General features: G+C 40.4%; 1 pseudogene; it reads left to right on the forward strand.

Annotated features, from left to right (window-relative positions):
• The first annotated feature begins 217 nt into the window (after positions 1 to 217).
• On the forward strand, positions 218 to 6146 carry LOC147967160 (uncharacterized; annotated as a pseudogene).
• Positions 6147 to 13141: the final 6995 nt, after the last annotated feature.

A 13141-nucleotide genomic window follows, 5' to 3' on the forward strand; every position in this document is an offset into this window, starting at 1 on the left:
TTACAAATATATTCATCAAGGCATGTATATCATAGGAGTAAAAGGTATGACAAGGAAGAAATTAGGCGCGAAGGTTTTGATAACCTTATTAGACAGAAGATGGGAATCTGTGGACAAAGCAGCATTAGGATTTTTGGATGGAGACATGAATGAAAATAGACTAATAACCTATATAGCTCCAGACCTAATGATGCCCGTAAAAGAATTTATTGAAAAAATGAGTTTTGGTTTCCAAACTAAAGGTTATGAAGATTTTAAAGGAACAAATTTGCTAGTAAGCATAGAATTTATAGGAAGGCTCACTAATAGAAGTAGCTCCAGATATAGAGTAAATGTGAATGACGTAATTGATAGTATGCAATCAAAAGGTATAAAGTTTATGAATCCTCTTAAAATTGGTTCTGAAGAAAGAGCTGGAGAAGAATGGAAGATAGGTGAATTAATAGAGAAAAAAGAATTAAAGCAACCTGAAAACTACATAAGCTATCAAAATTGTGAAGGAAGTAGCAGCATTCGATTTATGAACTATAAAGTTGCATCAATAGAAGACTCTGAATCTTTTATGTCAGAATCAGAAATTAATGATGAGAAAAATAAAGGTATATCTGAATGCATGGAAAAGGCTGATTTAGATGATGAAGTAATTCATTGGGAAAAGAAACTAAAGCATATTGAATGGGAATATAGTCATTCTATGACAAAAGATTGGCCTAAAATTAGAGAAAGAGAACTATTTATCATTAGAGAAATTGCAAGGTTGAAGAAACTAAAAAATGATAAAAAGTTTGCCACTAGTAGTTTATCCATGGAAGATAAAATTATAGCATCCGCAGAAAGAAAAGCAAATGCTATTATTAATAAAAATGCTATCATTAATAATGATAATAATAATAATAATAAGGATAAGAATGTTGTTCAAAATGAAGAAGTTATTAGTGAAGAAGAGCAATGGGATATCAATAATAAGTTATTATTAGAAAGTTATGAGGAGGAGGAAGAACTAATAAAAGAAATGTGGTTAGAAGATGAAAGATATGATGATTCAGAACAAAATAGTGATTTCTACAACTCACTAGATGATGTGGGACTTCATAATTTAGACAATGCAATGGAAGCCATGGAAGTAGAAAATAGTGGTAAAAGGAGAAGAGGATATGGAGAATCGTCTGTAAAAAGAGAAGGAGAAAGAGAAAGACCTACCAAATCAGCTGGACAATGGCCTCCAGAAAAAGATGACTATCAACCTACATATATCCCAGGGCAATATAGATATATGGGTACTAAAAGAAGAGATTTTGAAAAACCAGTGCAATTTCAGAATTATAAGAATGATGGCGCTATATTAAACCTAGCAGCTCATGATCCAATAGATTGGCCAAATATAATCAGCATATGGAAAGGTTTAATAGTGCAAAAATATATACAAAATCAGTATAATATAGGCACTAAGGTAGAAGATATGCTAACATATCTTGAAACATTTTTAGGAGAATCTGTAAAAGTTCTATGGGAACAATGGGTAGAGTCATACCCTAGTCAATATGAAGAATTCAAAAGGGCATGAAGTAACCCTAATAATTTTGCGAATGTTATTTCAAATATGATCATAGCAGAAGATCCAGAATTAGGACATACCTCATTACAAAATGAAAGGTTAAGAGAAATAGAAAAATTAACATTAACAAGCTGGAAAGGTATAAAAGAATTTTCACAACATTATTTGTATAATGCTACTACTGCTAAACAAGGTTTTAATGTAGGTGTAGTAGAAAGATATTTTAATAAGTTGCCTGATCCTCTAGGTTCCATAATATTTGAGGAGTATAAAAAAGAAACAGGAGGAAATGTGGTAAATATATCCCTAGCTATAACATTTGTTTTCAAACAATTAAGAAAGGTGTGTACTAGCATTCAAGCCGAAGGATCTATGAAGAAATCCGATTACAATTTTTGCAATAACATTGTCCAAATACCACTAACATATGGAGAAGAAAGGCATAGAAAAAACAAATACTATAAACCACAAAGGAGAGATAATAGAAATTTTAGAACAAAGAAAAGATATTTCTTAAGAAGGTCAGAAAATAGAGCCCCATTCTTGCATAAAAGAAATGTAAGAAGATATAATCCTAAGAAAACCTATGATAAAACATGCAGGTGTTTCATATGTAACTCTCCGGATCACTTAAGTAGAACTTGTCCTAATAAAGACCAGAAAAGATACTCTAGAAAATATGAAGAACAAGAAAGAGTATTAATTATAGACAGCGTTAATGAGAATATATTAGTATGTGATGATGAAATGAAAGACGATGAGTCAATATATTCAATTATAGAGACAGATGAAGTAGAAAATGAGGCTCCAGAATATGAATCTAGTGAAGATGAAATACACCTGATAGATGAATTAGCCGGTTTAAAATTGAAATGATGAACCAAGTAGATTGTGAACATGATTGGATTAGAGGAAAAGGTGATTATAACATAAAATGTGCTTTATGTATATATTACCCAAGCCAAGATAATAGGTTCACATGTAGCTTGTGTTTAAAACAAGCATGTGCCTCATGTCTAAGAGCCAATAATCAGAAGTGGAGACAAGAAATAGAATTAGAACCAGAAGAGCGAATATTATCCAGTAGGGTTAGAAATTTAGAAAATAGAATAAATAAGCTAGAAGCGGAACTAGAAACACTTAAAGATGAGTTACAAAATAGTAATAAGCAAGACAATAATGTTGCTGAAATCACGGAAATGAAAGAGCAAATGGTAACAGTAAGGGATAAAAAAGGAGACAAATTAATACAACTGAAAGATGCAATTACTAGCTTTGGGAATAAATATATTGTTCGACTACCATTCAAAGAAGTGTTAGGAATAAGGATCCCAGTTAGGATTGTTCTTAAGCCAAATATTTCATATAAACTACTAGCACTATTAGATACTGGTTGCACTAAGAACATCATCCATGATAAATATTTTATGAGATGTCCCGAAATAGTTGAAACTATAGATGATAATAAAGCTGAAGTATCTACTGATATGTCAGGAATAAAGAAGATCCATAATCAGCTAGCATATAATATTGAAGCTTACATAAATGGCACAAAATATATAATAGATGAAATTACAATAAGAGATTTGTCAGTAATAAATGATGACATGATAATAGGGTTAAGATTTTTACAACAATCTTTACAAACCACAATCATACATGAAGAAGGGGTAACATTTATCCCTTATCAAGATAATGTTCCATACATATCTGAAGTAAGAAAACAAAGAAAGTCCTTGCAAAATGTAGAAATATCTAATTTAGATGATGAATATAGCGCAAGTCTGGATCCCCTTGAATTCTGTAAAGACGAAGAACTTAGTGAGACCATAGAAGAATACCATATAGAAAATACATGTACAGAATGCATTGGGTTACAATCATTCTCTCCAGATTGGTATAGAGATATAAAATCTAAAAAGGATATAGATAAGATTGTGCAAAGACTAGAAAGCATACAAATTATCGGAGAAATACCAATGAAACATTGGGATAAGAACTCTATAGTTTGCAAAATAAATATCATAAATCCAGATTATATAATTAAGTCAGGACCAATAGAAGCTACTCCAAAGGATATTGAATAATTCAAAATGCATATTGAAGAGTTATTAAAGTTAAAAGCTATAAGAGAAAGTAGAAGTCCTCATAGATCTGCTGCTTTTATAGTTAGAAATCATGCTGAAGAAGTTAGAGGAAAAATCTAGAATGCTAATTAATTTTAAAAGGCTTAATGATAATACAGTTGATGATGCATATAATATACCTAATAAGCAGGAATTGATTAATAGAATACAAGGAAGTAAATATTTCTCTAAATTTGACTTAAAGGCAGGATTTTGGCAAGTAAAAATGGCTAAAGAATCTATTCCCTGGATAGCATTTACTTGTCCACAAGGCCATTATGAATGGCTAGTAATGCCATTAGGTCTAAAGAATGCACCTGCACTATTTCAAAGAAAAATGCAAAATATATTTAATGAGAATCAAGCATTTATATTGGTATATGTAGATGATTTGTTAGTTTTCTCAAAATCATAAAAAGAGCATATAGCCCATCTTGAAGTGTTCTTTCGAAAGGTAGAACAAAATGGACTCATACTATCCAAAAAGAAGATGGAAATTTGCAAAGAAAAAATAAATTTCCTTGGTCATGAAATAGGAGAAGGAAAGATATATCTACAAGAACATATTGCAAAGAAAATATTAGAGTTTCCTGATAATATGAGTGATGAAAAGGTTTTACAGCAGTTCTTAGGAATTGTAAACTATGCGCGAAACTATATAGACAACTTAGCAAAGTTAGCAGGACCCTTATATGCTAAATTAAGGACAAATGGTCAAAAATACTTCAATTCCGAAGATATAAAATTAGTAAAGGCCATCAAGGAAAAGGTCAAGAATTTAAAACCCCTAGAATTACCTCTAGAAGACAATTATTTTGTAATTGAGACAGATGCATCTAAGGTAGGATGGGGTGCGATACTAAAACAAAAGCCCAATAAATACTCTCCAAAAGCAGATGAAAAAATATGCAGATATGCGTCGGGAAGTTACAAATTAAAGACAGTAAATAATATTGATAGGGAAATCCTTGCAGTTGTAAATGCAATAAATGCATTTAGGCTATATTTAGGATTTAAAGAATTTACAGTGCGAACAGACTGTGAAGCCATATGTTGGTATTACAATAAAATTAATAGTAAGAAAAGCTCAACTAGAAGATGGGTCTTATTTGAAGACACCATAGCTGGGAATGGTTATAAAGTGATTTTTGAGCATATTAAGGGAAAGGATAATACCTTACCTGATATATTTTCTCGTGCATCAAACTTGCAGATATGAAGAAAGGATTATTCCACACCAAGGAGGAATATATCTTCTTTAGAGAAGAAAATAGGCTGAAAGTATTTCAGCCAAATACATTCAATTTCAAGCCAAAGGCTCATATCAAGCTTGATGAAGTTCAACGCTGCATATTGGATAATTTCTGGTTCCAACATACCACCAAAAGAGAGGAAATGGGATATATGTTATCAATTCTGAATAGCTTGGCAGAATATTTTAGCGAACTAAACAAAAAATTGCCAAAGCCAGAAAGACCGAAATACCAAAAGGTGAAACACTATATCTTACATTTGATGGAAGTAAACCCGGCATATATTTGGAATGGGAAAATATAATGATTGAAAAATTAGATGCAAAAAGAAAAGGACAAGATTTAACATTCAAAAGATATTATAATATAGATGATGCATTACTTTGGGCAAGAAAGGTATTAGGACCAGATTATTATATTGACCCAAAGGCAAAAGACTATATCCAAATGAAAAGAGGCATACCTGCTTCACCAACTCCCACAAAGGGGGAGGCATCAAGCTCTAAAAATATAAAGAAGGAAGAGCCTCCAAAATATAAGACATATCAAGAATGTCTTCTAAAGGGGCTTGACCCTTTAGACAGTGAATACATAGATCAAGAAATGGATAAAAGGTTTGAAGAATTTTCAAAGATAATAAAGAAAGAATTAAAGGAGGAAATATTAAAAGAATTAAAGCAAGAAATGGATGAAAAATTTGAAGAAATAAAGAAAGAATGTGATGAAAAATATGATTTCAATCTGTTAAATGATGATGATCATATGGACATAGCAGGGCATGGGCAGCGGCCTGAATAAAGCCCAAACCGCATATATTGATATTGCTATCAATTATTCTGGCGCGGAGGACCTATACCCGACCCAAATATTGATAGAAATTCCCATAATAGATCCTTTAAATATTGATAAGGTATTATCAATTATATGGGCAGGGAAGACCCCTTGAAAAAAAAGAAAAAAAAAGAATAAGCAATGTTGAATATTTAAGCAAGTTAAATTAAAAATAAATAAAGCAATGCTGAATATTTAAGCAGCCTTGGCATGTGTGTACGCATACACTGGCACATGGATTCTTGAAGGCGGAAGAAGCTCTGAAGGCTAATCGCATGATGATCTGTATAGCCGAGGAGCAAAGACTGGTACATAGAGGCCAGCCAATTATTCACCGAGAGACAATGCAACGTGAAGAAAGCAGAGTTTCCTGAAGATTGAAGTTTGTCGGCACTCTCTCGCACTTTTATATATTATTAGAAGGACACGCATGTACCCTAGAGGGACACGCGTGCATGCTATCATGTGTAAAATAAGTGAAGGAAGGCTCCTGAAGGCGTTCCTCGCGGCTATATAAGGAGACGCTGGGCTCAAGAACACAACACAAGACGGGAGAGCACGAAGCACTCAGAGCATCAAGACTCTCCACCAGAGCACCACTTCCTTCGTAGTTTAGCCACCACCACTGCTAGTAGAATAGCCAAGAAGGCGCTTAGTTCGCCAAGAGTTTGAAGGTAATTTCCTAGTTGTGTGTAATCCCTTCGGGGCCTCCCAAAAGGGAAAACCATATGTAAATTATGTTGTTGAAATGATGTAGTTTCTTGGTTTCACTTAGTGCTTTTATTTATGAATTTATGGGACGAGTTCTTATGCTAGGGATCCTATAGGAGAAACCTCTGCGTGTGTAGTTCTCTGTGTAGCCCAGAGTGGCGTTTGAATGAGAACCTTGTGGCCGTAGAGAAGTGTTCCCTTCGGGTGGAACTGCCTGGGAAGACGATAGGAATTTACCCCATAAATTTGTAATTAAAACTGCTAAGAGAACGTAATTAGCTACATCTGATACAACATAATGATAAATATGGTGAGTACTGAGTAGGATTTTACACCTCTGCGCACACCGTCGGACGAATTGTTGGCCTCGCCAGCCCAGAATAGATCCTGCAACAAATACATAATCAAGTTAAAACGTGAAGGTAATCATATTGAATTAAATATTACTATGAATAGTGAAGTACTATTCCAAATAGTGTACTGAATAGTAAACACTATTGTGAATAGTGCCCTACCTAGTGAATAGTGAATACTATTCAAGATAAAAAGTACGTCCTGTCTACCACTTTCACCTAATCACATATTAACCTAATCAAAATCCTAATTAATATTGATTAGAATATATTAGTAAAAAGTAAATTTCCCTATATTGTTGGTATATATATATATATATACATTTGAAAATACTTTCAACAAGCATACATATCCCTGCCATATGGATATAGATATTATTTTCTTTCATATCTTTCCAGGATGAGAATCATGTTCTTTCTTTTTTTAGCATAAAAACAATGGTTGTACTGAAACAGAAGTGATTTTGTAAGAAGTCGGTATTCAAATATATAGTGAAGTTTTATCACACATCACTCACGTGTCATGCACCAATCTTGCGTTGGACTATATATGTCTACCATGTGTTCGATAATTTGCACACATGGATTTTTAGTAGCCTACCAGTATGCAATCTTTGCTATGTACGATCCAGTAGGGATTGATTCTTCTGCATGTGCAACCCTAATAGCATATGATCAAAACAAATGATCAAACAGAAGAAGTTTGGTCCCCAATTTATGACCAAATATTTTATATTGTATACACCCAATCTTAAGCATTGTTTGCACAAACATGATTATCCTTTGTCAATCATAGAGGATCTGCTTCAGTTTTTGTATATGTTGTTAGTGTGTTGCATCCCGAATAGACATGTTCTCTACGAAATAGAATTCTTTCGTGGTTGCTTACAAACTTTGTCTGATTTTTACAGGAGCATTATGATTTCCATCAACGATATGCACACATGCATACGTAAACACTTGTGAAATTGTTCTATTTTACTTGAAGCTTCAAGACTAATGAGTATGTGCCAGCACATTTTGTTCACAAGATTTGATCCAAATTTGCAATGTCCACTTTTTGCAGGGAAACATTATTCTTTAATATGCCATGTTGATTTGAGAAAAAGGCCCGCGAAAGAGAAAAGAATGTGGAACCACTACCGGAATCGCCCCCTATGCCGACGGCCAGGGCCGTCGGCATAGGCCTGAGTCCCGTCGGGATAGGCCTATGCCGGTGGCCCCCGTCGGCATAGGGACGTCGGCAACATATGCATCGGCACAGCCAGGGAGGCCGTCGGCATATATGATACGCCGACGGGGGCCGTACATCTATGTCGACGGCCCTGGCCGTCGGCAACTACCACGCCTAACGGCGGCCGCCGTCAAGTCTGCCCAACGAACGGTCGCCACGTGGCACCACTATGCCGACGGCCTAGCCGTCGGATTAGTCAAAAACTATGCCGACGGCCCGACCGTCGGCATAGGTGTGCCACGTGGCGACCAGCCGCTGCTCTAGGACCAGGGCTATGCCGACGGCCTGGTCGTCGGCATAATTTGAAACTAAGCCAAAGGCCAGGCCGTCGGCATAGTCCTTCATACAGAGCTCCCAGTAGCTGACATGCGGGCGCCTATGCCGACGACCTAGCCGTCGGCACAGTTTTTGAACTAAGCCGACGGCTAGGCCGTCGGCATAGGCGCCCACGTGTCAGCTACTGGGAGCTCACGCTAGCCCTATGCCGACGGCCTAGCCGTCGGCATAGTTTGCTTTTGCTTTTTTTATTCTTTTTTCTGTTTGTTTTTAGATCAATTCAATTCAAATAGCAGCACATATCAGCAGATATATATGATGGGATAGACATATAAAACACAACGGGATATCATCCGGCACTATCACAACAATATATGCATAAGCATCATCACACACAAGTCTCTAAATGAACATCATCACAACCAACATAAGCATAAGCATATAGAGAAGCACACAAGTCATCTAAATGATCATCACCACACACAAGTCATCTCAAGCATCATCACCACACAAGGATCATCGAGCACCACGGAGGTCGTCACCGCCAAGACCGCCGAAGCCCAGGTCGTCACTGCTAGCGGCAGCGCTACCGCCAAGACCGCCTCCTCCTCCGCCTCCGTGGATCGGAGTGGTCGGGCTCCGTGTCTCCAGACTGCTACGAAGACCACCGCCAACGGTAGATCCACCTGTTCCCTGCATGTTGAAAAGACATATGCACGGGATCTATGACTGTGTTGAAAGGCATGACATGCTTTGGGTGAATAGATTGGGGATGAACTAACCGGCGAGGGGCCAGTGTTCTGTGCCACAAACTCCTCAAAGCTCATCAGCACTGGTTGTGCTGGAGGGCATTGTGCTGTAGGGAACTGAGGACACCTGCCGGCCGCCATATCCTGAAAAGCCAGCTGCATCTGGATATCCCTCTGCACTTGGTGTTCATAAAGCCTCTGATGCCACGCCATGGTCTCCTGGCGTGTGTACTCCATGTAGGCCTACGGTATGACATAATGGAACTCATAAAACTACTAAATGCGGAAAATGAAGTGAGAAATGAAGATAAGAGGGAAAATACTTACAGATTGTTGCTCCTGAAAGAGGGACTGTGTACTGGTCACTGGCTGGCTCGTGCGCTGGCTCAGGCTCGGGTCGATCCGACGAAGCTGTGTGTAGGAGATACTAGGAGTGATCACAGCATCGAGAACCGTGTCCCGACCGTGCTCCTTGGGCCCCATCCTCACCACCACCATGTCGTCCAGAGGCGCCGCAATGGGGTCAGGTGTGTCAGGATGTAACTCCAGATATGCTTCGGAGTAGGCCTTCTTCCTCCCTGCGGTCTTCTTGCTGTAGTACTTGGGCTCGCCAGGCTTGGGGTCCTTCCGCGTATGGGCGATCTCCCACGCCTGCATGTGTGAGAGCGGCCGCTTCAGTTTCTCCTCCTGCACCACCAAACAGAGGTTAGTCATACATAAGAAAGTGATGGTAAGTAGAAGAAGAAGAATGTTTAATGGGGTTAGTCATACATTAACTGCCTTGTGGAGATAGTGGTTTCGGTTTCCCTGAGCATGTACTCCCTCCGTCCCTCGGTTAGCCTTATTTTGGGTTCTCATAGCCGCCCAGGCTCCAGCCTCATCACACCAAAGATCCACCAATGCCGCCCAGGACTCGTCTTTTCCATAACACCAATTTGGACACACCTACATAATAAAAGCATAATGGCATGTAGGTGTGTCCAAATTGGTGTTATGGAAGCATAAAGCATAAAGCATAATGTACCACAAGGTAATGAAAGCATAATGAAAAATCTTTTATACTTACCGCCAAGAACTCGGGCCTCTCCAAGGTAATGCCCATCCTCCGCGCTTCTTCCTTGGTCATCTTCACACCAAGATAGTCGTGGTAGTATGTGGAGATGGCCACATAGCGCACCTCGTACTGCATCTGGCGGGCCTTCTTCTTGCATTGGCGCAGCACGATCTGGTCCGCTCTAGCCCTATGCTCCGGAAGAACTCGATAGAATTTCTACAATCATGCATGAAACAAGAATGGGAGAAGCCATGAGTTAAATCATTCATGAAACTAGAATGGACTTGTGCTTCTGAAGAGAACTCACCCAGAAAGTAGTGATCACGGCCTTGGCATGGGTCTCATGGTCCGCGTGGCGGGCCGCTTCCCAGTGGTCCCAGCTCGTGGCCAAAACCCGACGGTCCGGCTGCCTGACTGGATCAGGACAGTACAACCCCGGCCAATATAACTTCAGCAAGACGGTGATGAGGCCGTTGGGAATACGGACCCCTTTAGAATATATCCAGTTGCTGCAAAAGAATGAACTATTAGCATGTGACAAGAAAAATAAATAACAACCGGAATAAGCATGTGGCAAGCAACATAATGAACCACTTACTCTTTTCCCATGGGCTCAATGAGCCACTTCTGCTCCTCAGTAGCAGGAACCTGCTTTGGTAGCTTTGCGTTGCCACGCAGCCACCCCTTCGTGTCAACCCCCTTCCCGTCACCACCATCATCCCCGCCACCACCCTCCTCCTCGCCTGCCTCCCCCTCCCCAACCTCCTCCCCAACCTCCTCCTCCTCCTCCTCGCCTACCTCCTCCTCCACCTCCTCCACCACCACCTCCTCCTCCTCCTCCTCCCTAGAGTGTACCTCACTAGAGGAGGGTACCTCACTAGAGGAGGGCCTCGAAGACAACACCCCTAAGTCGGTGAGGGTGCGCTGTTTCTGGCCGCGACCCCCTGTAGTGGCTCTCCCCCCAGCACCTCGTCCTCTAGAGGCTCTCCCCCCGCCCCCTCCTCCTCTAGGGGCACCTCTCCCTCGACCTCTCCCTCGACCATATCCCTCGAAGCCTTTGGCTTTGGCTTTGACTTTGCCTTTGACTTTAGGCTTGAGAGCTTTTAGCTGAGCAAGAACATCTGCCCCCGAAAATGTTGGAATCTCGGTTACTTCATGAACAACCCGGCCTTTCATGAAGTTCTTCTTGTCTTCCCTGTCTGGATGGTCTGGAGGGAGGAACTGTCGATGCAGGTCAAAGGCTACATACTTGCCACCCTTACTCAGCCAAATCATTCGCAGAGCCTGCATGCACACTGGGCGTGGCATCTTACCACTTGCACACCATCCGCAGAATAGAGCATAGCCGGGAAAGTCATGCATGCAATAGTGCAACCAAACTTTCATCAAGAAATTTCTCTGCAGATCCCGGTCGTATGTCAACCTTGGAAAGTACCAAGAATGGTGCAAAGCATCCACAAGCGGCTGCATAAACACACCCAATTGCTTCCCCGGGTAGTCAGGCCCCGAAATGATGAGCGACAAGAACATGGTCTTCCGTTGCATTAGGGCACCGGGAGGAAGATTGAGCGGAATTACAAACACAGGCCAGCAGCTGTATGGATTGGATGACATACCATATGGATTCAACCCATCACCTGATATGGCTATTCTGACATTCCCAGCCTCGGCTGCTTCCTCGGGGTATTCTTCATCGAATGACTTCCATGCTTCCCCTCCCGATGGATGTATGATTTTTTTTGGATTGTACCTTATACCTTCCTTGTGCCACTTCATCATTTTGGCAGACTCCTTCGTGATGAAAAGGCGCTGCAGTCTTTTTATAAAATCAAGATACTGAAGAACCTTAACGGGGATGGTTAGCTGCTTTTTCTCACCATCCTCACCGACCACCTCAATGTACCGAGACGAACCACACTTCCTACAGTACTTGTCATCCGCATACTCGTGCCTAAACAAAAGGCAATTCTTCGGGCAAACATCTATTTTCTCATAATCCATAGAGAGTGCCTTCATGATTTTCTTTGTATCGTACATGCTTTTCGGCAGTTCATGACCCTTAGGGAGGCTGTTAGCCCATACTCCCAGGAATGCTTCGAAGCATTTCTGGCTACAGCCGTACTCAGCCTTGACTGCAATCAGTTGCGAGATGGCATCCAGCTGAGATATTTTCGCACCCGCATAAAGAGGTTTCTTCGACGAGGCCAAGACCTCCAAGAAGGCCTTTGCGGTTGCCTCCGGCTCCTACGGTTCATTCTCTGAAGGTGTCGCATTTGCCGTTTCTGCAACAATGACATCATCTAGCATGTCCCTGACCCCGTCGTCCTCATATCCATCGATGCATTGTCGCATCACCTCCTCTCTACCACGGTCCTGCTCGGCTATGTTTATCGGCGGCATGTCAAAGTTTGGCATATATCCGTACGTGCGAAGGTGCTCACTCATGTCCGTCTGATTTCTATGGTGACGTCTGGCACATCTCGCACAGGGGCATGGTGGGATAATTCTCATTGGACGACGGAATATCTCCTTCAAATACACATCGGTTTTCGTGATCCTCTCTGATGTTACTCGATTCCGACGGATAAAACCACTGTACATCCACTGATTATCTGCCATCCTCTGCTTTTTTGCAACCCACACAACATAATTAAGGATTCACTTAAATTAATGGCATCAAATTTTCAGTTTCTACCGCGTTTAATCCACCTACATCTCTAATAGGTAAAGATGGGTCCTAATCCCACCCGAGGATGTGTAGATTGAGTATGTTCTCCATTCTACCCCGTTCCGAGACAAAATTTCGGCAGCACCTCCCCGCTGTTCTCTAGATACACGTCTCGGCAAATAGCCGAGAGAATGTGCTCCGGAGAACAATGGGGAGGCGCCGCCGAAATCCTGTCTCGGAACGGGGTAGAACATGGAGAACATACCCAATCTACACATCCTCGGGCTGTCCGTGGAAAACAATGGACAATCCGAAAAAGCTGCGGTGATAA

This window comes from Triticum urartu, chromosome 6A (assembly GCF_056163025.1).
Source record: "Triticum urartu cultivar PI428250 chromosome 6A, HENAU_Tu73, whole genome shotgun sequence".
Lineage (NCBI taxonomy): Eukaryota > Viridiplantae > Streptophyta > Magnoliopsida > Poales > Poaceae > Triticum > Triticum urartu.